The 26,059-nt window shown below is 38.8% G+C and overlaps 1 protein-coding gene across 1 annotated transcript in view; it reads left to right on the forward strand.

Annotated features, from left to right (window-relative positions):
* Positions 1-279: 279 nt before the first annotated feature.
* Positions 280-26,059, forward strand: part of LOC128659242 (oocyte zinc finger protein XlCOF6-like) — a 63,822-nt gene continuing 38,042 nt past the window's right edge. Inside the window, exon 1 of the mRNA XM_053712917.1 lies at positions 280-293. The gene's annotated coding sequence lies outside the window, so the exon portion shown is untranslated. The remainder of the gene's footprint in view (positions 294-26,059) is intronic.

A 26,059-nucleotide genomic window follows, 5' to 3' on the forward strand; every position in this document is an offset into this window, starting at 1 on the left:
TCAGTACTAGTGAAAGTGCTAATATATATTGTGTAGCTTTATGTATATAGTGTAGCTGTAATGTACTAGTAGAGGATATGACTGTGACAATGGGCTCAGTTACTAAATTTTATGAATTTACAGATTTAAACAATGTTAAAAAGCGTCCAATTTGTCTTTGAAATGGTTGCATATTTTCTTTTGTCTGATTGGCTGCTGATTAACATGTGACTTTTAAGCATGTATTCTGGGAGATGTAGTCCAGTATTGAATATTGTTCTCCTCCCATTTTCTTCCTGTGGAGCTGTAGCTGGGTGAGTGAGGCAGGCTGTGTGTGATTAAACGTTTTTGTCACATTCTAGTCTTCTTAAAAAGTTTATAATTGTTATAAATGTTGTCCTTTTAGTGCATGTTATTCATCTGCTTGTGCCAGTCAATGGGATACTTAGTGCTGTTCAACTCTTTGTGTTAGTGAAGGGTTAATACACACAGTGTAGCTCTCTATGCTAGTGAAGGGTTAATACACACTGTGCAGCTCTCTGTGCTAGTGAAGGGTTAATACACACTGTGCAGCTCTCTGTGCTAGTGAAGGGTTAATACACACTGTGCTGCTCTCTGTGCTTGTGAAGGGTTAATACACACTGTGCTGCTCTCTGTGTTAGTGAAGGGTTAATGCACACTGTGCTGCTCTCTGTGTTAGTGAAGGGTTAATACACACTGTGCTGCTCTCTGTGCTAGCGAAGGGTTAATACACACTGTGCTGCTCTCTGTGCTAGTGAAGGGTTAATACACACTGTACACCTCTCTTTGCTGGTGAAGGGTCAATATACACTGCGCTGCTCTCTGTGCTAGTGAAGGGTTTATACACACTGTGCAGCTCTCTGTGCTAGTGAAGGGTTAATACACACTGTGCAGCTATTTGTGCTAGTGAAGGGTTTATACCCACAGTGCTGTTCTCTGTGCTAGTGAAGGGTTAATACACACTGTGCTGTACTCTGTGGTGTTAGTGAAGGGTTAATATACACTGTGCTGCTCTCTTTGCTAGTGAAGGGTTAATATACACTGTGCAGCTCTCTGTGCTAGTGAAGGGTTGATACACACTGTGCAGCTCTCTGTGCTAGTGAAGGGGTTAATACACACTGTGCTGCTCTATTTGCTAGTGAAGGGTTAATACACACTGTACTGCTCTCTGTGCTAGTGAAGGGTTAAAACACACTGTACTGCTCTCTATTCTAGTGAAGGGTTAATATACACTGTGCTGCTCTCTTTGCTAATGAAAGGTTAATACACACTGTGCTGCTCTCTTTGCTAGTGAAGGGTTAATACACACTGTGCTGTACTCTGTGTTAGTGAAGGGTTAATACACACTGTGCAGCTCTCTGTGCTAGTGAGAGGTTATTACTCTGTGCTAGTGAAGGGTAAATACACACGGTGCAGCTATTTGTGCTAGTGAAGGATTAATATACACTGTGCTGCTCTCTGTGCTACTGATGGGTTAATACCCACAGTGCTGTTCTCTGTGCTAGTGAAGGGTTAATATACACTGTGCTGCTCTCTGTGCTAGTGAAGGGTTAATACACATTGTGCTGTACTCTGTGTTAGTGAAGGGTTAATATACACTGTGCAGCTCTCTGTGCTAGTGAAGGGTTAATACACACTGTGCTGTACTCTGTTAGTGAAGGGTTAATACACACTGTGCTGCTCTCTGTGCTAGTGAAGGGTTAATACACACTGTGCAGCTCTCTGTGCTAGTGAAGGGTTAATATACACTATGCTGCTCTCTGTGCTAGTGAGAGGTTAATACCCACAGTGCTGTTCTCTGTGCTAGTGAAGGGTTAGTATACACTGTGCTGCTCCCTTTGCTAGTGAAGGGTTAATATACACTGTGCTGCTCTCTTTGCTAATGAAGGGTTAATACACACTGTGCTGTTCTCTGTGCTAGTGAAGGGTTAATACACACTGTGCTGCTCTCTGTGCTAGTGAAGGGTTAATACACACCGCTCTGCTCTGTGCTAGTGAAGGGTTAATACACACTGTGCTGCTCTCCGTGCTAGTGAAGGGTTGATACACACTGTGCTGCTCTCTGTGCTAGTGAAGGGTTAATACACACTGTGCTGCTCTCTGTGCTAGTGAAGGGTTAATACACACTGTGCTGCTCTCCGTGCTAGTGAAGGGTTGATACACACTGTGCTGCTCTCCGTGCTAGTGAAGGGTTGATACACACTGTGCTGCTCTCTGTGCTAGTGAAGGGTTAATACACACTGTGCTGCTCTCTGTGCTAGTGAAGGGTTAATACACACTGTGCAGCTCTCTGTGCTAGTGAAGGGTTAATACACACTTTGCAGCTCTCTGTGCTAGTGAAGGGTTAATACACACTGTGCTGCTCTCTGTGCTAGTGAGAGGTTATTACCCACAGTTCTGTTCTCTGTACTAGTGAAGGGTTACTATACACTGTGCTGCTCTCTTTGCTAGTGAAGGGTTAATACACACTGTTCTGCTCTCTGTGCTAGTGAAGGGTTAATACACACTGTGCAGCTCTCTGTGCTAGTGAAGGGTTAATACACACTGTGCTGCTCTCTGTGCTAGTGAAGGGTTAATACACACTGTGCAGCTCTCTGTGCTAGTGAAGGGTTAATACACACTGTGCTGCTCTCTGTGCTAGTGAAGGGTTAATACACACTGTGCTGCTTTCTGTGCTAGTGAAGGGTTAATACACACTGTGCTGCTCTCTGTGCTAGTGAAGGGTTAATACACTCTGTGCTAGTGAAGGGTTAATACACACTGTCCTGCTTTCTGTGCTAGTGAAGGGTTAATACACACTGTGCTGCTCTCTGTGCTAGTGAAGGGTTAATACACACCGTGCTGCTCTCTGTTCTAGTGAAGGGTTAATACACACTGTGCTGCTCTCTGTGCTAATGAAGGGTTAATACACACTGTGCTGCTCTCTATGCTAATGAAGGGTTAATACACGTGCTGCTCTCTGTGCTAGTGAAGGGTTAATACACACTGTGCTGCTCTCTGTACTAGTGAAGGGTTAATACACACTGTGCTGCTCTTTGTGCTAGCGAAGGGTTAATACACAGTGTGCAGCTCTCTGTGCTAGTGAAGGGTTAATACACACTGTGGTAGGGAAGGGTTAATACACACTGTGCTAGTGAAGGGTTAATACACACTGTGCTGCTCTCTGTGCTAGTGAAGGGTTAATACACACTGTGCTAGTGAAGGGTTAATACACACTGTGCTGCTCTCTGTGCTAGTGAAGGGTTAATACACACTGTGCTGCTCTCTGTTCTAGTGAAGGGTTAATACACACTGTGCTGCTCTTTGTGCTAGTGAAGGGTTAATACACACTGTGCTGCTCTTTGTGCTAGTGAAGGGTTAATACACACTGTGCTGCTCTCTGTGCTAGTGAAGGGTTAATACACACTGTGCAGCTTTCTGTGTTAGTGAAGGGTTAATACACACTGTGCTGCTCTCTGTGCTAGTGAAGGGTTAATCTACACTGTGCTGCTCTCTTTGCTAATGAAGGGTTAATACATACAGCTCTGCTCTCTGTGCTAGTGAGAGGTTATTACCCACAGTTCTGTTCTCTGTACTAGTGAAGGATTAATATACACTGTGCTGCTCTCTTTGCTAGTGAAGGGTTAATATACACTGTGCTGCTCTCTTTGCTAGTGAAGGGTTAATACACACTGTGCAGCTCTCTGTGCTAGTGAAGGGTTAATACACACTGTGCTGCTCTCTGTGCTAGTGAAGGGTTAATACACACTGTGCTGCTCTCTGTGCTAGTGAAGGGTTAATACACACTGTGCTGCTCTCTGTGCTAGTGAAGGGTTAATACACACTGTACAGCTCTCTGTACTAGTGAAGGGTTAATACACACTGTGCAGCTCTCTGTGCTAGTGAAGGGTTAATACACACTGTGCTGCTCTCTGTGCTAGTGAGGGATTAATACACACTGTGCTGCTCTCTGTGCTAGTGAAGGGTTAATACACACTGTGCTGCTCTCTGTGCTAGTGAAGGGTTAATAAACTCTTTGCTAGTGAAGGGTTAATACACTCTGTGCTGCTCTCTGTGCTAATGAAGGGTTAATACACACTGTGCTGCTCTCTGTGCTAGTGAAGGGTTAATACACTCTTTGCTAGTGAAGGGTTAATACACACTGTGCTGCTCTCTGTGCTAGTGAAGGGTTAATACACTCTTTGCTAGTGAAGGTTTAATACACACTGTGCTGCTCTCGGTGCTAGTGAAGGGTTAGTACACACTGTGCTGATTTATGTGCTAGTGAAGGGTTAATACACACTGTGCTGCTCTCTGTGCTAGTGAGAGGTTAATACCCACAGTGCTGTTCTCTGTGCTAGTGAAGGGTTAATACACACCGTGCTGCTCTCTGTGCTAGTGAAGGGTTAATACACACTGTGCTGCTCTCTGTGCTAGTGAAGGGTTAATACACACTGTGCTGCTCTCTGTACTAGTGAAGGGTTAATACACACCACCTTATGCTGATTGTCACATTCTCTGTGGTTTTGTGTATTCTCAGATAGTATTGTCATTTGTTTTATATTCTGTCTGTTATTTGTTTTATATCTCTTGTTACTTTACTGGTCTGTGTTTTATTAATATCTCTCTGTTTCCTATTGTCATGTGTTTGTATATGTGAATATATAATCCATTAGCAAAAAAACTTACTTTAACCCCTTAAGAAACGGGGAATTCAGACTTAAAGGGACATGAAACCCAAAAAAAATTCTGTCATGATTCAGATAGAGAATCAATTCACTTCTAGTAATTAATTTGCTTCTTTCTCTTGTTATCCTTTGCTGAAAGCTTTTTCTAGGAAAGCTCAAGAGCAGCTTAGAGCAGTGTTTTTCAACCAGTGTGCCGTGAGAGATCCTCAGGTGTGCCACAGCAGACTGACAACAGTGTGACATATTTTTAAAATTTTGCTTGTTTTTTACTCTGGGCCGTTTTTTTTATTTTGTGAGATGATGACTGAGCAGCGGCAGCTCGCCTATATATATATATATAGTGAAACAAAAAAATTATGAGCAGCAAACTTTGCTCACAAACACAAAGTCCAGGTTAGTATAGTGTGCTAAGGGAGGCTGTCACCTTCGCGACATGCAGTGTTAACAGGTCCAAAGTGTATGTGTAGATGTTGATACCATCCCCTAATAGAACAAGGCAACGATTATCCTCTGTTATGTAGTGCTGATCATAGGCTTTATAAGCAGAGAAACGTTTTCACATAACTGTTTAAGGCATAGATTGTTATGTAAATCCAGTAGTTTACTTCCAACCACAGAATAAAATTCACCTTTGCTGTTAATTCCACACACACTGCCTGCTTCTGCAGTTAACAACAGGGAGACAAATAAGGAACACAATTGCCGATTTTTTCAGAATAAACCGCTTCTGCAATTAACAACAGGGTGATTAGTATATCATACCCTCCTGTCAGCTACTGTGTAAGCTGCAAAGCAGATAGCGGTAGACAGATTAGAAAGCTGCAAAGTCCTTGGCTCCAGTAAGCCGGATCAGTCATATAGAAAATAACAGAATAACAGTGCCAATAGTGCAAATTCGTACTCACAGTACCGGGGATCTGTTGTTAGGTGATTCCGGATAGTAATCCTCAATGCCGGGTGCATGACATGCAACTAGATGCCGGGAAAACACTGCTCAGCCTCTCACGATAGCACACTCCTCCTCCTCCAATCAATCAAAGTCAGCAGGGTCAACTGGAGCCCAAATCGGCCCGGAGAAGCCAGCGGAAGTGGAGTCCCAGTACTCCACAAAGTAAGATTAGGAAAAAAAAGAGTATCCAATGCTAATCCAAGGAAAGGGATAAAAAGTTACTCCAGTTCCATATTAAAAAATGTAAAAAAGCCTTTATTTAGAAATTTCCAAGTGGTAAAACAAGTCACAAAATCATATTAGCATAGAGAACATAAAAGAAGGTCTGACCGGTTTCGGCACCAAGTGGCCGTAGTCATAGACTGATAACAGGTGTTCAGAACAGAGCACCTGATATACCTGTTAACCACTCCCCAAGTGGGAGTGGTATAGTGAAACATAGTTAAAAACAGAATTGTATCTCTAAGCATTAGAGAAGAGGGATGTAACATGTATAGAAAACATGTAAGTGGAGATAAATAGAACACATGTGAGAAAAGAGATAACAAACAGATGAATCATCCTTCCACTAAGTTTAAACCCACCCTAGTCACAGCCTTCTCTAACCAGTTCAATAAAGTTTGTAAGGTAATAGAGAAAAATTTGCCTATTCTTCGTGGTGACACTGTATTAAGGGAAATTATGGATGATGGCTGTAATTTTATTTACAAACGTAATTTGACCTTGGGTAACATACTGTCCCCTAGTATGCTGCCACAAAAGGATAGTGGTAGCTCCTGGCTTAAGGTAAAGGGGACATACAAGTGTGGTAAAAGAACATGTAAGTCATGTGACCACATGTATGTCTCTAAAACATTTACCTCAGCCCGTACGTCAGAAGCTTTTGACACTAGAGGTTGCATTAAATGTGGCAGTAAATATGTCATATATTTAATCGAGTGTACCCAGTGTAACAGACAATACGTGGGAAGAACCACTAGGCCTGTGGGCAAGCGGATCAGGGAGCATCTTTCATATGTTTCACAAGAAAGGGCTGTCTCTGCCTTGTCTAAGCATTTTTTAGATGTCCATTCGGGAGATGTTGGAAGCCTCAGGTGGCAGGCTATAGAGCAGGTGTCCAGACCGCCAAGAGGGGGCAATGTATTCCATATTCTCTCTAGTCAGAAGATCTACTGGATACACAGGCTCGGTAGCCTGCTACCTGGGGGTTTCAACTCCGAATTTGACATCATTAATTTCTGGCACAGATAGTGTTTGTTTCAGTTAAATACCACTGTCCGATGGAAACAAATATGTATATACAGATAATATTGGGTTCCTCTTAGCTGGAGAATATGGTGACCAGTGAGATTGTCTATACCCATCACGCCTTTAATAAAGTTCAAATTGTATAATAAGTTTAGTTAAGGAGTATTTATTAATTCCTTACAGACATCGAATAGTTTAAAATATATATGTGTATTTTTTACTGTCTTTATCTATTAGGTATTTTACAGTTTGATCAAGTATGCTTATTTAAAATTGTATATGTATATTTGCCTCTGTAATATCGCTGATATCTTTAGTAACTGTTTAGCATATTGCTGTAGTTGCTTATTTGTTTAATTATATATATATTTTTTTTTTCTCACATGTGTTCTATTTATCTCCACTTACATGTTTTCTATACATGTTACATCCCTCTTCTCTAATGCTTAGAGATACAATTGTGTTTTTAACTATGTTTCACTATACCACTCCCACTTGGGGAGTGGTTAACAGGTATATCAGGTGCTCTGTTCTGAACACCTGTTATCAGTCTATGACTACGGCCACTTGGTGCCGAAACCGGTCAGACCTTCTTTTATGTTCTCTATGCTAATATGATTTTGTGACTTGTTTTACCTCTTGGAAATTTCTAAATAAAGGCTTTTTTACATTTTTTAATATGGAACTGGAGTAACTTTTTATCCCTTTCCTTGGATTAGCATTGGATAATCATTTTTTTCCTAATATATATATAGTGTTCCACATATAACACTTTTCCCAGTTTGCGGAGGGGGGGGGGGGTAGGGAAGTGCGGAGGTGTCGCTCTTTCAAATTTTTAAATATTGGAAGGTATGGGACAGGCTCATCAGGCAGACAGGCAGGCATCATTTACAACCATAACATATTGACATTCATTCACAGACAATCATTATGATTGTTTGTGAATGAATGTCAATAAGTCACGTATAGTTTGTAGATGGCATGACAGCACAGTACAGTGTGTGTGTGTGTGTGTATATATATATATATACTGTATTAGGCTACAATGTGTGATTTTGTAAAATTTTGGGATGGTGGTGTGCCGCAGGATTTTTTAATGTAAAAAAGTGTGCCACGGCAAAAAAAAGGTTGAAAATCACTGGCTTAGAGCCTAGGTTCTAGCTGTTGATTGGTAGCTGCATATATATATTGATTGTGATTGGCTTACCCATAAGTTAAGTTAGAAACCATTAGTGCATTGCTACTAATTCAACAAATGATACCAAGAGAAGGAAACAAATGAGTTAATAGAAGTAAATTAGAAAGTTGTTTAAAATTGTATTTTCTATTTGAATCATGAAAGAAAAAAATTTGGGTTTCATAAGTGCTGTTCCCGGCCAGCCTGAAGGCTCGTGCGGAATGGAGTTTGATAATTCGGCCCCTAAAACTTCCCCAAAAGACCAGAGCATTTTTGCCATTTAAACAGAAATAGAGCCTTGTTTTTTTTTTTTCTTTACCTATTAAAACTATATATTTATTTTTAGTAGACAACCCAGAGTATTGATCTAGGCCCATTTTGCTATATTTATTTCCACAATTTCATCCCCAAATGAGATCAAATAAAAAATTGTTAACTTTTTCACAAACTTCATAGTTAAGGTTTTTATTAAAAAGTATTGCTACTCCTTTTTTCCTAGATTTGCGGGGGTTGCAATATCATCTCCCACCCATTTCATCTTAAGTTTCTCCATTTCTTGTAAATTAAGATGGCTCTCTTGGATACCAGCAATATCTGGATTATTTTTACCTAGGTGTTTGATAATAAGATTCCTCTTAAATGGGGACGTAATACCCCCCACATTCCATGATAAGATGTTTACTCCTCTGGATATCTGACCTTGAATTTAACAAGACAATAGGTGAAAAGGGAAGAGAGCGCGTGTGAGGGGGAGAAGGAGGAGAAAGAAAGATAATCCCACCCTCCAAAACTGATGATCCCAGACATTCCATTATAGCTGAAGGTCCCTCATGCAGCCTAATATTCACACTAGCATTGGCCATTCTAGCTATGTGCTGTGATAATATTGTATAGGGCTAAATACATTTTGATTATTGTTCTTAAAATGATCTGCTATACATTAATGTATTTTATTAACCTATTGAATCAGCTAGTGCTATTGGGCTTATGAAGATTCTTTTAACCCTTTCACTACCGGGACTTCCAGACAAAACTTGCCCAAAATACCAGAGAATTTTTAGCATTTTTGCTATCACTCCATTTAAACAGAAATAGAGCCTTGTTTTCTTTTATTTACCTATCAAATCTATATATATTTTAAGTAGACAACCCAAGGTCTTGATCTATGCCCATTTTGGTATATTTCATGCCACCATTTCACCGCCAAATGCCATCAAATAAAAGAAATTGGTACTTTTTTCACAAACTTTGGGTTTCTCACATAAATTATTTATATTCTGCTTGTGCAATTATGGCACAAATGTTTGTAAAAGTTTCTCTGGGATCCTTTAAAAGCAGACATATATGGCTTTGTCATTGCTTTTTGGTAATTAGAAGACCGCTAATTGCAGCTGTGCCCCACACTTCTATTATTCCCGGCAGTGAAAGGGTTAATTAGGTAGCTTAAAAGGTTAATGTTAGCTTTAGTGTAGAGATTAGCCTCCTACCTGACACTCCCCACCCCCTGATCCCTACCTGAACCCTCCCAAACGGACACTTCCCTCTCCCATCCCCCACTGGTAACCCCCATCTTAGGTACTAGCAGACAGTCTGCCAGTATGAAAAAATATGTTTTTTTTTTATATTTCTCCAGTGTAGGATCTTCCCTTATCCCCCAACCTCCCTGACCCCCCCTGAAACAGCTCTCTAAACCTCCCCCCTCTTACTGTTAGGCGCCATTTTAGGTACTGGCAGCTGTCTGTCATTCCATATAAAACCATTTATTTTAATTATTTTTTTTTCTGTTTATTAGGCTTTTTTTTAATATTTGTTGTAGGTAGTTTTTAGCCAGCTCCCGCCCCATCTGGGATTTTTAGTTAGGGGATCCCCCCACACCCCCAGATCACATTTTCAGTAGCAAAGCTGCCCCATCCCTAACTGTCTCTACTTCCTTTGCTTAAAGGGACAGTTAAGTCCAAAAAAACTTTCATGATTTAAATAGGGCATGCAATTTTAAACAACTTCCCAATTTACTTTTATCACCAATTTTGCTTTGTTCTCTTGGTATTCTTAGTTGAAAGCTAAACCTAGGAGGTTCATATGCTAATTTCTTAGACCTTGAAGACTGCCTCTAATCTGAATACATTTTGACCACTAGAGGGCATTAGTTCACATGTTTCATATAGATAACATTGAGCTCATGCACGTAAAGTGACCTAGGAGTGAGCACTGATTGGCTAAACTGCATGTCTGTCAAAAGAACTGGAATAAGGGGGCAGTCAGCAGAGGCTTAGATACAAGATAATTACAGAGGTAAAATGTGTATTATTATAACTGTGTTGGCTATGCAAAACTGGGGAATGGGTAATAAAGGGATTATCTTTCTTTTTAAACATCAAAAATGCTGGTGTTGACTGTCCCTTTTAAATGTTTCCACAATGTAGGGACCCTCTCACTTCCTCCCGTCCCCTTCCCACCTCTCCTGCTGGGCCACCCACCCGACTTCCTCCCGCAGGCTCCAGCAGAAGATCGTTACAGACGGTGACACACGCAGTGTCACCGTCTTTAATGATCAGGCATCTGCCCTCATATGGAGGCGATGCACTGATCGCGCTCTGGCTGCATATGCGGGAGATGCCTGCATCTTCAGGAGCTCCAGATCTTGGCTGTAGCTTAACAGCCATGATTGCTGGAGCCTCCTGAAGCAACAAAGTATATATACATTGTGCGGTACGATAGCCAAAGTACCGCACAACGTAACTATATATGGCGTATTGGGTGAAGGGGTTAAAAGAAATAGTGATGCTTCATTAAAATAGTCAAATATTAAGGTTTCATATTTAGTAAATATTTTTAATTTAGCAGGGTATAAAACTGTAGCTTGAAAGCTAGATTCAATGAATTTAGAACAAAAGGGTGCCATCTCCCGTCTTTTATTTGACATCTCTGCAGAGAAGTCTAGAAATACCCTGCCTGATCAATAAAAAACGATTTGTCTATACATTCTCATCTGTATTTTCTCTAAAAAAACAATATACATTCCTTAATAAATATATATATATATATATATATATATATATATATATATATATATATATATATATATATATAATTGTGTGTGTGTCTGTGTTAGTATGTGTATATACACAAACGCGTAAATATTAAAATATATATATATATATATATATATAAAAAATTATTATTTATTTTTTGGTTGTAGCATTTCAAACCATTTTTTTTACTTTATATTTTATTGATTTTAAAATTAGGGATACATCTGTGTACCATTCGGTACACAACATCACAGACAATAAGCAACATACAAAAAATAAGATAACATTTAGATCTCACGTATATCAACTCCATAAAGGAGTTATATATTAACACAGTAGGTTAAGTATTCTGTACCAAAAAACAAAAAAGGGGGGAAAGTCGGTGGGAAGCTGGGACAGAAAGGGTGATGGAAAAATCTGCTGCATAAGGTAGGTGTGGGTTCTTGGAGGGTGGTATTATCAAGAGAGGAGTTTGATGAGGAAAAGAAGGGCCAGGGGGGTTGGGGGATGCCTCCTTAGGTGTCTAAGCTAGGTAGCCAATGAGTGTTGAACATGGTTTGCCAGTCGGTCCATATCATTTCAAACAGGTCTGAGTTTTCTAAGGAGTAGAACACATTTTTTTCCATGTAGTAAAAATACACCATAACTTTAATTATTTTTGGCCAGGAGGGGGGGTTTAGTTTTTTCCATGATCTGGAAATGGAAAGTTTTTTTAGCTGAAAAGAGGTATATGCATAAGTATCCATGGTGCTTAGGTAGTTTGTAGGAACCTAAATGAAAGAGGGCCACTTCCGGAGACTTAGGAAGGGGGATCCCTAGTCTGGATAGTGTAATGAAACAAGTGTCCGAAAGTGGTTTGAGTTTCTGGCAACCCCACCAAATCTGTATCATATCACCTATGTGGTCGCAGTTTCTCCAACATTTAGGAGAAGCAGTAGGAAACAATTTAGCTAATCTGGCTGGAACATAATACCAGTGTGGGGGTAACTTAAAATTTGTCTCATATATGGTAATACAGTGGATTGTTTATTTAGTTAGAGTGTATGTTGCCAGACCTGAGTGGGAACAGATATATTCAATTTTTGTTCCCATTTCAATATGTGTGGAGCTTTATCAATAGGCGACAACCCTTCCATTAAACTATAGTGAATTGACATAGGTTTGCCTAGACTAAACCCCTGCTGCCATCTAGATTCCCACAATGTTAGCTGAAGGGGAGGAATGGGCTTAAATCCCCAACTAGTTAATAGGTTAATTACTTGATATTCAAAAACCAAATACGGTGGCACCTGTGTGGATTGCCTAATTTGGTCTAGTTTAACAAAATGCCCCTGTGAAGAGGTGGACCATAGGTCTCATACCCTTTTTGAAGCCCAAACAGACCCACATTGCAGTGTGAGAGTCAGGAAGGCCTGTGAGAAGGCCTGATAAAGTAGTTATGGGAGAGGGATGGGGAGCTATCAGTTTATAATGCCAAATCTGATCCCATGATGAGAGGCATTCTTTAATTATTAGGTTGTTGATAGACAAATTTCTACGGCAATGTGGCGGGGTCCAAATGAGATCATGTAAGTAAATGTTAAATGGTAGTGGGGCCTGCTCAATTCCATTTACTATGAAAGTCTTTGACTCCCCATTGAGAAATATGAGTGAGCATCGCCGCCTCAAAATATTTAGAGATAGATATGGAGGCAACCCCTCCATGTAGTCTAGGGTACTGCAACATTTTGTGGACTATATGTGGAGGTTTCCCCTGCCATATGTACTTCGTATATTCACTTTGGAACTGTAACACCATTTTTTTGGGTACCCGAATTGGGAGGCACCGGAATAAATAGGTTAGTTTAGGAAGATAGCTAATTTTAAGGGCTGCAATGCATCCCAGCCAGGAAATGGAGTTTGAGTGCCAAATTTGCTTAAAGGCACAGTCTACACCAGAATTTTTATTGTTTTAAAAGATAGATAATCCCTTTATTACCCATTCCCCAGTTTTGCATAACCAACACAGTTATATTAATATACTTTTTGTAATTATCTTGTATCTAAGCCTCTGCAAACTACCCCTTTATTACAGTTCTTTTGACAGACTTGCAGTTTAGCCAATCAGTGCCTGCTCCCAGATAACTTCACGTGCAGGAGCACAGGGTTATCTATATGAAATACATGAACTAACACCCTCTAGTGGTGAAAAACTGTTAAAATGCATTCTAAAAATAGGTGGCTTTCAAGGTTTAAGAAATTAGCATATGAAAGAAAGAAACTGAAAGTTAAATGGGTTGCAGAAATTGTAGCGACACCTTGCAATAAGCGTAAGCGTTGTGTGGCCATCATCATAAATAGCTTACATATAAAATTTTGAAGCAAGAATGCGATCCTCAGGGTAGGTTTATAGTCCTGCAGATGCAGATAGAGGGTGTAAAGTGGACTCTTTGTAGCATATATGGCCCCAATAAATTTGAGAAATATTTCTGGCAAAAGATTCAACAGAAACTTATGCCCCATCTGGATCAGAACCTGATTATAGCTGGGGACATGAACTTTACTCTGTATCCGGAGATGGATAGGTCTAGAGTCAGATGCCGCCAGTCAAATAACTGAGAAGCCAAGTTCTTTAGGAATTATGTTAAAACATTAAAACTGAAAGACATTTGGTGGTTACAACACCTGGATGATCGGGAATATACTTGTGAGTCTAAGACTCACAGGAGCTTTTCGTGTATTGATTTATTCTTGATAGGTGCACAAGTAGCTAGGTTTGAGATGGAAACCAAGATTTCTGACATTATTCTTTCTGACCACGCTATTATCAGCCTCAAGGTCTGGGCGGACACAAAAATTAGAAGCCCGGGGAACTCGTTCCGTTTCCCAGCATATATGAGTCAAAATATCCACTTTTCAAATTGGCTGAAATCAAGGTGGCATGAGTACTGTGATCAGAATGCAGAATATAAGAATAAATCAGAAATTTTTTGGGAGGCAGGGAAAGCAGTCATGCGAGGAGAAATCAAGGCATACATGGTCAAATTAACGCATAAATATAGAGCGAGAGAGGCACAGCTGGCTAATCAGCTCAGAAATGCATACAGGGAGTGCAGAATTATTAGGCAAATGAGTATTTTGACCACATCATCCTCTTTATGCATGTTGTCTTACTCCAAGCTGTATAGGCTCGAAAGCCTACTACCAATTAAGCATATTAGGTGATGTGCATCTCTGTAATGAGAAGGGGTGTGGTCTAATGACATCAACACCCTATATCAGGTGTGCATAATTATTAGGCAACTTCCTTTCCTTTGGCAAAATGGGTCAAAAGAAGGACTTGACAGGCTCAGAAAAGTCAAAAATAGTGAGATATCTTGCAGAGGGATGCAGCACTCTTAAAATTGCAAAGCTTCTGAAGCGTGATCATCGAACAATCAAGCGTTTCAAAATAGTCAACAGGGTCGCAAGAAGCGTGTGGAAAAACCAAGGCGCAAAATAACTGCCCATGAACTGAGAAAAGTCAAGCGTGCAGCTGCCAAGATGCCACTTGCCACCAGTTTGGCCATATTTCAGAGCTGCAACATCACTGGAGTGCCCAAAAGCACAAGGTGTGCAATACTCAGAGACATGGCCAAGGTAAGAAAGGCTGAAAGACGACCACCACTGAACAAGACACACAAGCTGAAACGTCAAGACTGAGCCAAGAAATATCTCAAGACTGATTTTTCTAAGGTTTTATGGACTGATGAAATGAGAGTGAGTCTTGATGGGCCAGATGGATGGGCCGTGGCTGGATTGGTAAAGGGCAGAGAGCTCCAGTCCAACTCAGACGCCAGCTAGGTGGAGGTGGAGTACTGGTTTGGGCTGGTATCATCAAAGATGAGCTTGTGGGGCCTTTTCGGGTTGAGGATGGAGTCAAGCTCAACTCCCAGTCGTACTGCCAGTTTCTGGAAGACACCTTCTTCAAGCAGTGGTACAGGAAGACGTCTGCATCCTTCAAGAAAAACATGATTTTCATGCAGGACAATGCTCCATCACACGCGTCCAAGTACTCCACAGCGTGGCTGGCAAGAAAGGGTATAAAAGAAGAAAATCTAATGACATGGCCTCCTTGTTCACCTGATCTGAACCCCATTGAGAACCTGTGGTCCATCATCAAATGTGAGATTTACAAGGAGGGAAAACAGTACACCTCTCTGAACAGTGTCTGGGAGGCTGTGGTTACTGCTGCACGCAATGTTGATGGTGAACAGATCAAAACACTGACAGAATCCATGGATGGCAGGCTTTTGAGTGTCCTTGCAAAGAAAGGTGGCTATATTGGTCACTGATTTGTTTTTGTTTTGTTTTTGAATGTCAGAAATGTATATTTGTGAATGTTGAGATGTTATATTGGTTTCATTGGTAAAAATAAATAATCGAAATGGGTATATATTTGTTTTTTGTTAAGTTGCCTAATAATTATGCACAGTAATAGTCACCTGCACACACAGATATCCCCCTAAAATAGCTATAACTAAAAACAAACTAAAAACTACTTCCAAAACTATTCAGCTTTGATATTAATGAGTTTTTTGGGTTCATTGAGAACATGGTTGTTGTTCAATAATAAAATTAATCCTCAAAAATACAACTTGCCTAATAATTCTGCACTCCCTGTATAATATATATCTTCAGTCCCCGAGTAAAGATACCTGGAGCAAATATATATTATCCAAAACAGAACGAGAGGATTTCTTCAGAGAAAAATGGGCAGGGGAGGATCTCAAGGCTAGGGCTATGTACCAAGGGTATCGGGGGGTTTCCGCCAAACACCTGGTAAAGATAACAAAGTTTCGGAAAAAGAAAAATTTTATATCAGCAATTAAAGACGGGACTAAAATTATCACCCAAACTACAGACATCAGAGAGGCATTCTTAAAATATTATCATAATATCTATACTAGTGGGGGAATAAATGAGAGCGCAAAGGCGCAATTTTGGGATAAAATCAAATTACCTCACATATCTCTTGAGGAACTGAATCAAATTAATGCAGCGATAACGGAGGCAGAGATAGTTAAGGTAATACAAAAGACAAAAACAGGCAAAGCCCCAGGCCCGGATGGCCTTTCAATCGAAATTCTATAAAATCTTATCAGAAACAGTAGGTGCCACATTAGAGAATCTATACAATGACTAATTTTTAAGACATGCTCTGAAGTCCCCTTATTTCTCTGATTCAGTTGTTACCCTCATTCACAAGAAGGGGAAAAGCCCAGACAAATTATCAGCTTACCACCCAATCTCCCTGTTAAACCAGGATTATAAAATTATTATGTCAATCATTGCCGATAGACTAAAAAGAGTTGTAAGTAAATTGATACACACAGATCAGGTGGGCTTTATTCCGAACAGGAATTCTGTCCGCAATATGAGAAGAGTCTTAACAGTGTTGGACCACTTTCACCGGGTCGGCCAGCTGGGCAGTGAGGACTATCTTAATATTAGGAACAAGGATTTAGCGTTAATCACCGTAGATGCTGAAAAAGCCTTTGATTCTATTGAGTGGGACCATCTCATAACCTCCCTTGAAAACTTTGGTTTTTCTGGCCAGTTGGTTGATCTGGTGAAGGTGGTCTATAACAAACCAAGATCGCAGCTCCTGGTGAATGGGGAACTAACGCAACATATTACTCTAGAAAAAGGAACACGTCAAGGCTGCCCATTATCTTCACTGCTATTTGATCTTGCCCTGGAGCCTTTGGCGGTATATATTAGACAAACATTACAACTAGTTAAGATAGGCAGGGAGAGTTTACTCATATCACTGTATGCAGACAATATACTCCTTTATCTGCAGAACACTATAGAATCTATTCCACGATTTATTAAAATCATCACGGAGTTCATCGCTTTTTCAGGGTATAAAGTTAATTCTAAAAAATCGGAGTTATTATGGGTTAATAAAACAAGGCAAAGTGCAAATCATATCTTTAGAGAAGTTAAAGTCATTAATTATCTAGGGATTAAGATTGCTAGAAACCCTAGTGATTGGTACCGATTAAATTATAGTGAACTCTTTGATAATATCCAATTTGATTTAAACAAATAGAATCTACATTATTTGCATGATAATCAAAACAATCTTATTTCCGAAAATCTTGTTTTTCATACAAAATCTTCCCATATTTGTCACCAGGAAAGATATAGACAAATATAATAAAGCTTGCACCTTTTTATTTGGGGGAAAAAGAGACCAAGAATATCTCTTGATAAAATGAGTAATTCAAAACAATATGCAGGGTTCTCTATCCCCAATATTAAGTACTACGATCTAACAGCGCTGGCAAAATTTGGTATAGATTGGCTTACCAAATCAGACTATGTAACGTATTACAATCTAGACACTGAGCTGATTAGGCCTTTTAGCCCACAAGGCATGTTACACTGCCCGTATAGGAAGCTACCACAGAATGTAAGCGTGATGTTAACATTTGCCAACATCATCAAAGGGTGGCAGCAATATTGTACCCTAGTTGGGCAGGAATTTCGTGTGTCTCTGTATCTACCTATTATTGGCTGCGTTGATTTTTCCACCAGGTCTTAACTATAGACTGTTTTCTGAATGGGGAGAGAAAGGCCTGAGTCAATTTGTTCAGTTGAAAGATGATAGGGACGGGCAGACTCTAACCTTTCAGAGCCTGGCAGAGCAATACCATCTTTCAGCTAATAATTTTTATGCATATCTGCAGGCGCGCCATTATATTGAAAAACTCAATAGAGAAGTGGACATTGTAATATTTTAGTTCAACTGTAAATTTCATTATCTAATAAAATGTTATGGATTGTAAAAAAAAAAAAAAAAAAAAAGAAATTAGCATATGAACCTCCTAGGTTAAGCTTTCAACTAAGAATACCAAGAGCACAAAGCAAAATTGTTGATAAAAGTAAATTGGAAAATTGTTTAAAATGACATGCCCTATCTGAATCATGAAAGTTTATTTTGGCCTAGACTGTCACTTTAAGTGTTCTCAGCTCAGTTAGCAAGGGGCGGTAATTTGAGTTTTTAATTTGGGGAATATATTTAGGATTTGGGGAATATATTTAGGAATAATTTAATTCCTAAATGTGTTATATGGTTTTCTTTTGCTATAAAATTGTATTTATAGTGTAAGTATTTAGGTAGGTCTACCCTCTAGTAAAGATTTCAGTTTTGTTATGATTCGATTTGTAATAAAAGAGGTTACTAAATGTCTCAAGGATCTCTAGCAATCTAGGTATAATCTGTAGTGGCTTAGTGGAGAGGATCGTAGTGTCGTTGGCAAACAGTGCAATCTTATGTACCGTGCCATGCAATGTGAATTTCCTGATTTGTGCTGCTAAGGGCTCTATTGCTAAAGTTAATAGCAAGGAAGACAAGGGACAGCCATGCCAAGTACCGTTGGTAATAGGAATATTTTTAATGTGCTGCCTAAAACTGTGGAATTACCCCCTGCACTGTGCTAGGTTCTTTGCTGTGTCTCATGGCATCAGAACAAGGCTCCCATTGGAGCCTATGGAAGCTCACTCTCGTGAGGACAAGGCTTCCAGGCAATGTGAACGGGAGGTTGCGTTTGCATTGCACCTAATTTGTAATTTGCGTATGCTGGTATTACTCACAAAAGCGCAAATTTGCACTCCACTCATTATCTAAGCCAAAGTTTGATGCCTAGGATTCTACTTCATTAGATTAGTGGAATTGGGATGACTCTGCTGAGGAGTGTTGAGCTGTCATTGTAAAGGGAGCATTGTAATTGTAATGTTACATGTATGTGACTTTGTATGTGTGTTTATGTTTGTGTGTGACTGTGTACGTGTGTTTATATTTGTATGTGTATTCCTCTGTATCCTACTAGCTCCCCAGAAAGGCAAGACACCTAGTATGTCTTGAGGTTCAAATATAATAAGAGAAAGATAAAGATCTAGGGAGCGCCTCAGAGGTGGGCAGGGATAATACTGGAATGACACTATACTGATTAAAGGTTAATAATAGTGATAATACACAAATTTATTAATGCATACACAATGGTAAAAAATTAAAAGAGGTAAAAATGACCAATGGGATAGTTCCTCAGCATAAAAATTATACATAAAAATACATACAAGAAAATATTCATGGATCCATGTATACAATAAATTAAAAACATATGGCCATCATAGATAAAATGTGCAGTCTTAGATAAATATATATATGATTACCTCGGTTAGGAGGAATATAGCACCATCAGAGAAATCTTATAGAGTTGTTCTCAAATAACATTCTAAAATAACAATCTTAAATGGCTAATATAAAGAATATAAAATATATAAAATATCAATAGTCAATAAATTAGTGTTTCCACATATGGTGTGTGATCCCTGAATGACAGGGTGTGAATAATATTCCAAGTTCCTTCAGGACGATCAAGTCCTATAACAAGTCTGTCCTGTGAGGGAAAGATGATGTGAAGGTGTCCAAACCGATGATAAAACTGTGTCTTTTAAAATGTTGATGATAAAACTGTGTTTTAAAGTGTAGCAAAAAATAGTGAAAAAAGGATGAGGTATGTAGTGAAAAAATTAAAAATATAAAAACGTAGTAAAAATATAAATCCAAAGTGATCACTCTAAAGCGCAATTGTAAACACAATTGAAAAATTGAAAGGAGTTGATGAAGTGCTCGTGTTAGTGTCCTAAGATCCAAAAGTTAGAATCCTTAAATCCAAAAGACAAAAAAATCCCCAGTGTACATGTGGAATACAAATAACAAATAGTGCAATATTGCTGAGATAGACCTATAACTAAATGAAATAAGGCTTACCATAAATAGCCAACACGTTTCGGCCCTTCCTTGGGCCTTTTTCAAGACTGTATTTTACTACTTTTTTTAATTTTTTCACTACATACCTCGTCTTTTTTTTTCACTATTTTTTGCTACACTATTTTTTTTGCTACACTTTAAAACACAGTTTTATCATCAACATTTTAAAAGACACAGTTTTATCATCGGTTTGGACACCTTCACATCATCTTTCCCTCACAGGACAGACTTGTTATAGGACTTGATCGTCCTGAAGGAACTTGGAATATTATTCACACCCTGTCATTCAGGGATCACACACCATATGTGGAAACACTAATTTATTGACTATTGATATTTTATATTTTATATATTTTATATTCTTTATATTAGCCATTTAAGATTGTTATTTTAGAATGTTATTTGGGAACAACTCTATAAGATTTCTCTGATGGTGCTATATTCCTCCTAACTGAGGTAATCATATATATATTTATCTAAGACTGCACATTTTATCTATGACGGCCATATGTTTTTAATTTATTGTATACATGGATCCATGAATATTTTCTTGTATGTATTTTTATGTATAATTTTTATGCTGAGGAACTATCCCATTGGTCATTTTTACCTCTTTTCATTTTTTACCATTGTGTATGCATTAATAAATTTGTGTATTATCACTATTATTAACCTTTAATCAGTATAGTGTCATTCCAGTATTATCCCTGCCCACCTCTGAGGCGCTCCCTAGATCTTTCTCTTTCTCTTATTATATTTGTATGTGTGTAAGCATGTGTGTGTATATGTGCATGTGTTTTTGTACATATGTGTATCTTTGTATATGTGCATGTGTGTATATATTATGTGGGTGTGTGTGTGTGTGTGTATATGTATATATATATATATATATATATATATATATATATATATATATATATATATATATATATATATATATATATATATATATACAAAGTCAAAATTAAAGGACCACTCAATGCAGTAGAACTGCATAATTAACAAGTGCACAATAAAAAGACAATTACACCTACTCTGAATTTCAAATAAGCAGTAGAGTTATTTTTCGGACAAATTTATTTTTTCTCCCATTTTCCAGCCCCCTATCATGTGACAGACATCAACCAATCACAGACTTGTATATGTATAGCCTGTGAGCTTGTGCACATGCTCAGTAGCATTTTTTTCCCTAGAAGGTGTATATAAAAATATTGTGCAAAATTTGATAATGGAAGTAAAGTGTCTATAAACTGTATGTTCTTTCTGAATCATAAAAGTTTATTTCGATTTGAGTGTCCCTTTAAACATGCATGATTCAGATAGAGCATTTCTTTTTAGGACACTTTAAATTAACTTCTTTTGGATGTGCTTTGTCTTCTTTGTATCCCTTGTTTAAATAGAATATACACATAGCCTACACTAGTGGGAGCAAGCTGCTGATTGGGGCCTGCACACATTTATCTCTTGTGATTGACTAACTAGATGTGTTCAGCTAGCTCCCAGGAGTGTATTGCTGCTCCTATATATGTATCTCATATGTATCTAGTAACAGGTTAATATTATACATCTGATTGCAACTAAATTATGTTAAAATAACAATTCCCATCAATAAAAACATAATATAATGCTGTATCCTGAGATATTTTGGATATTTTAGGACACAGCACAACATTTAAATAAACCTTTTGTTTCCTCCTTTCTTATCCATATGATAATCACAACCTGAGTGGGAGGCAGGGACTCTGTATTCATGTGACACCAGAGGGGACAATAAACATCTATATGAGAACAAAAGTCCAGGTGTGACCCTCTCATTGTCTCCCAACTGACAAGTTGTACTCATGTGAGTCACACAGAGAAAGGTGACACTCCCACATTAGTATAAATATCTGTGTAACACTCAGTGATATCACAGGAGGAACCAGAGAGACTTCATACTTACAGAGCTTCTGCTAAACGGTAATATGCAAAACCTGACATAAATCTTTATTAACAGCCTCACACTGTGTTTTATATAATGACTAGTCCTAAAGCCCGTTACACATGCCATTTTTTGCAGTACAGCGGTCCCACCCTTTGCTCTCTCTCCCCCTCTTTTGCTTACTCTCCCCCCTCTCTTTTGCTCACTCTCCCCCCTCTCTTTTGCTCACTCTCCCCCCTGTCTTTTGCTCACTCTCCCCCCTCTCTTTTTCTCACTCTCCCTCCTCTCCTTTGCGCTCTCTCTCTCCCCCCTCTTTTTTACGCTCTCTCTCCCCCCCTCTCTTTTGCGCTCTCTCTCTCCCCCCTCTTTTTTACGCTCTCTCTCCCCCCTCTCTTTCTTTCATGTAATTAGCAAGAGTCCATGAGCTAGTGACGTATGGGATATACATTCCTACCAGGAGGGGCAAAGTTTCCCAAACCTTAAAATGCCTATAAATACACCCCTCACCACACCCACAATTCAGTTTTATAAACTTTGCCTCCTATGGAGGTGGTGAAGTAAGTTTGTGCTAGATTCTACGTTGATATGCGCTCCGCAGCAGGTTGGAGCCCGGTTTTCCTCTCAGCGTGCAGTGAATGTCAGAGGGATGTGAGGAGAGTATTGCCTATTTTGAATGCAGTGATCTCCTTCTACGGGGTCTGTTTCATAGGTTCTCTGTTATCGGTCGTAGAGATTCATCTCTTACCTCCCTTTTCAGATCGACGATATACTCTTATTTATATACCATTACCTCTGCTGATTTTCGTTTCAGTACTGGTTTGGCTTTCTACAAACATGTAGATGATGTGTCCTGGAGTAAGTAAGTCGTATTTTCTGTGACACTCTAAGCTATGGTTGGGCACTTTGTTTATAAAGTTCTAAATATATGTATTCAAACATTTATTTGCCTTGACTCAGGATGTTCAACATTCCTTATTTTCAGACAGTCAGTTTCATATTTGGGATAATGCACTTGAATCAATTATTTTTCTTACCTTAAAAATTTGACTTTTTTTCCCTGTGGGCTGTTAGGCTCGCGGGGGCTGAAAATGCTTCATTTTATTGCGTCATTCTTGGCGCAGACTTTTTTGGCGCAAAAAATCTTTTCCGTTTCCGGCGTCATACGTGTCGCCGGAAGTTGCGTCATTTTTGACGTTCTTTTGCGCCAAAGATGTCGGCGTCCCGTATGTGGCATCATTTTTGGCGCCAAAAAGCATTTAGGCGCCAAATAATGTGGGCGTCTTATTTGGCGCTAAAAAATATGGGCGTCGCTTTTGTCTCCACATTATTTAAGTCTCATTTTTTCTTTGCTTCTGGTTGCTAGAAGCTTGTTCATTGGCATTTTTTTCCCATTCCTGAAACTGTCATTTAAGGAATTTGATCAATTTTGCTTTATATGTTGTTTTTTCTCTTACATATTGCAAGATGTCTCACGTTGCATCTGAGTCAGAAGATACTACAGGAAAATCGCTGTCTGGTGCTGGAACTACCAAAGCTAAGTGTATCTGCTGTAAACTTTTGGTAGCTATTCCTCCAGCTGTTGTTTGTATTAATTGTCATGACAAACTTGTTAATGCAGATAATATTTCCTTTAGTAATGTACCATTACCTGTTGCAGTTCCATCAACATCTAATGTTCAGAATGTTCCTGATAACATAAGAGATTTTGTTTCTGAATCCATCAAGAAGGCTATGTCTGTTATTCCTCCTTCTAGTAAACATAAAAAATCTTTTAAAACTTCTCTTTATACAGATGAATTTTTAAATGAACATCATCATTCTGATTCTGATGACTCTTCTGGTTCAGAGGATTCTGTCTCAGAGATTGATGCTGATAAATCTTCATATTTATTTAAAATGGAATTTATTCGTTCTTTACTTAAAGAAGTACTAATTGCTTTAGAAATTGAGGATTCTGGTCCTCTTGATACTAATTCTAAACGTTTAGATAAGGTCTTTAAATCTCCTGTGGTTATTCCAGAAGTTTTTCCTGTTCCTAGTGCCTCTTGCCATCCGTGGACTCTTCCGCTAAGATCAGACCTTCTGTCACAAGGTCCTTTTTTCCATCAGGATCTCAAATCCTTAAATTTAAAGGTATGGAGATTGAACGCTTGATTCTTGGTCAAAGAGGTTTCTCTGACTCTGTGATTAATACTATGTTACAGGCTCGTAAATCTGTATCCAGAAAGATATATTATAGAGTCTGGAAGACTTATATTTCTTGGTGTCTTTCTCATCATTTTTCTTGGCATTCTTTTAGAATTCCGAGAATTTTACAGTTTCTTCAGGATGGTTTAGATAAAGGTTTATCCGCAAGTTCTTTGAAAGGACAAATCTCTGCTCTTTCTGTTCTTTTTCACAGAAAGATTGCTAATCTTCCTGATATTCATTGTTTTGTACAAGCTTTGGTTCGTATAAAACCTGTCATTAAGTCAATTTCTCCTCCTTGGAGTTTGAATTTGGTTCTGGGGGCTCTTCAAGCTCCTCCGTTTGAACCTATGCATTCATTGGACATTAAATTACTTTCTTGGAAAGTTTTGTTCCTTTTGGCGATCTCTTCTGCCAGAAGAGTCTCTGAATTATCTGCTCTTTCTTGTGAGTCTCCTTTTCTGATTTCTTTCATGTAATTAGCAAGAGTCCATGAGCTAGTGACGTATGGGATATACATTCCTACCAGGAGGGGCAAAGTTTCCCAAACCTCAAAATGCCTATAAATACACCCCTCACCACACCCACAAATCAGTTTTTACAAACTTTGCCTCCTATGGAGGTGGTGAAGTAAGTTTGTGCTAGATTCTACGTTGATATGCGCTCCGCAGCAGGTTGGAGCCCGGTTTTCCTCTCAGCGTGCAGTGAATGTCAGAGGGATGTGAGGAGAGTATTGCCTATTTGAATGCAATGATCTCCTTCTACGGGGTCTATTTCATAGGTTCTCTGTTATCGGTCGTAGAGATTCATCTCTTACCTCCCTTTTCAGATCGACGATATACTCTTATATATACCATTACCTCTGCTGATTTTCGTTTCAGTACTGGTTTGGCTTTCTACAAACATGTAGATGAGTGTCCTGGGGTAAGTAAGTCTTATTTTCTGTGACACTCTAAGCTATGGTTGGGCACTTTTTTATAAAGTTCTAAATATATGTATTCAAACTTTATTTGCCTTGACTCAGGATGTTCAACATTCCTTATTTTCAGACAGTCAGTTTCATATTTGGGATAATGCATTGAATCAATCTTTTTTTCTTACCTTAAAAATTTGACTTTTTCCCTGTGGGCTGTTAGGCTCGCAGGGGCTGAAAATGCTTCATTTTATTGCGTCATTCTTGGCGCAGACTTTTTTGGCGCAAAAAATCTTTTCTGTTTCCGGCGTCATACGTGTCGCCGGAAGTTGCGTCATTTTTTGACGTTCTTTTGTGCCAAAAATATCGGCGTTCCTGATGTGGCGTCATTTTTGGCGCCAAAGGCATTTAGGCACCAAATAATGTGGGCGTCTTATTTGGCGCTAAAAAATATGGGCGTCGCTTTTTGTCTCCACATTATTTAAGTCTTATTTTTCATTGCTTCTGGTTGCTAGAAGCTTGTTTCTTGGCATTTTTTCCCATTCCTGAAACTGTCATTTAAGGAATTTGATCAATTTTGCTTTATATGTTGTTTTTTCTCTTACATATTGCAAGATGTCTCACGTTGCATCTGAGTCAGAAGATACTTCAGGAAAATCGCTGCCTAGTGCTGGAACTACCAAAGCTAAGTGTATCTGCTGTAAACTTTTGGTAGCTATTCCTCCAGCTGTTGTTTGTATTAATTGTCATGACAAACTTGTTAATGCAGATAATATTTCCTTTAGTAATGTACCATTACCTGTTGCAGTTCCATCAACATCTAATGTTCAGAGTGTTCCTGATAACATAAGAGATTTTGTTTCTGAATCCATTAAGAAGGCTATGTCTGTTATTCCTCCTTCTAGTAAACATAAAAAATCTTTTAAAACTTCTCTTTATACAGATGAATTTTTAAATGAACATCATCATTCTGATTCTAATGACTCTTCTGGTTCAGAGGATTCTGTCTCAGAGGTTGATGCTGATAAATCTTCATATTTATTTAAAATGGAATTTATTCGTTCTTTGCTTAAAGAAGTACTAATTGCTTTAGAAATTGAGGATTCTGGTCCTCTTGATACTAAATCTAAACGTTTAGATAAGGTCTTTAAATCTCCTGTGG

This window comes from Bombina bombina, chromosome 5, assembly GCF_027579735.1.
Source record: "Bombina bombina isolate aBomBom1 chromosome 5, aBomBom1.pri, whole genome shotgun sequence".
Classification (NCBI taxonomy): Eukaryota; Metazoa; Chordata; class Amphibia; order Anura; family Bombinatoridae; genus Bombina; species Bombina bombina.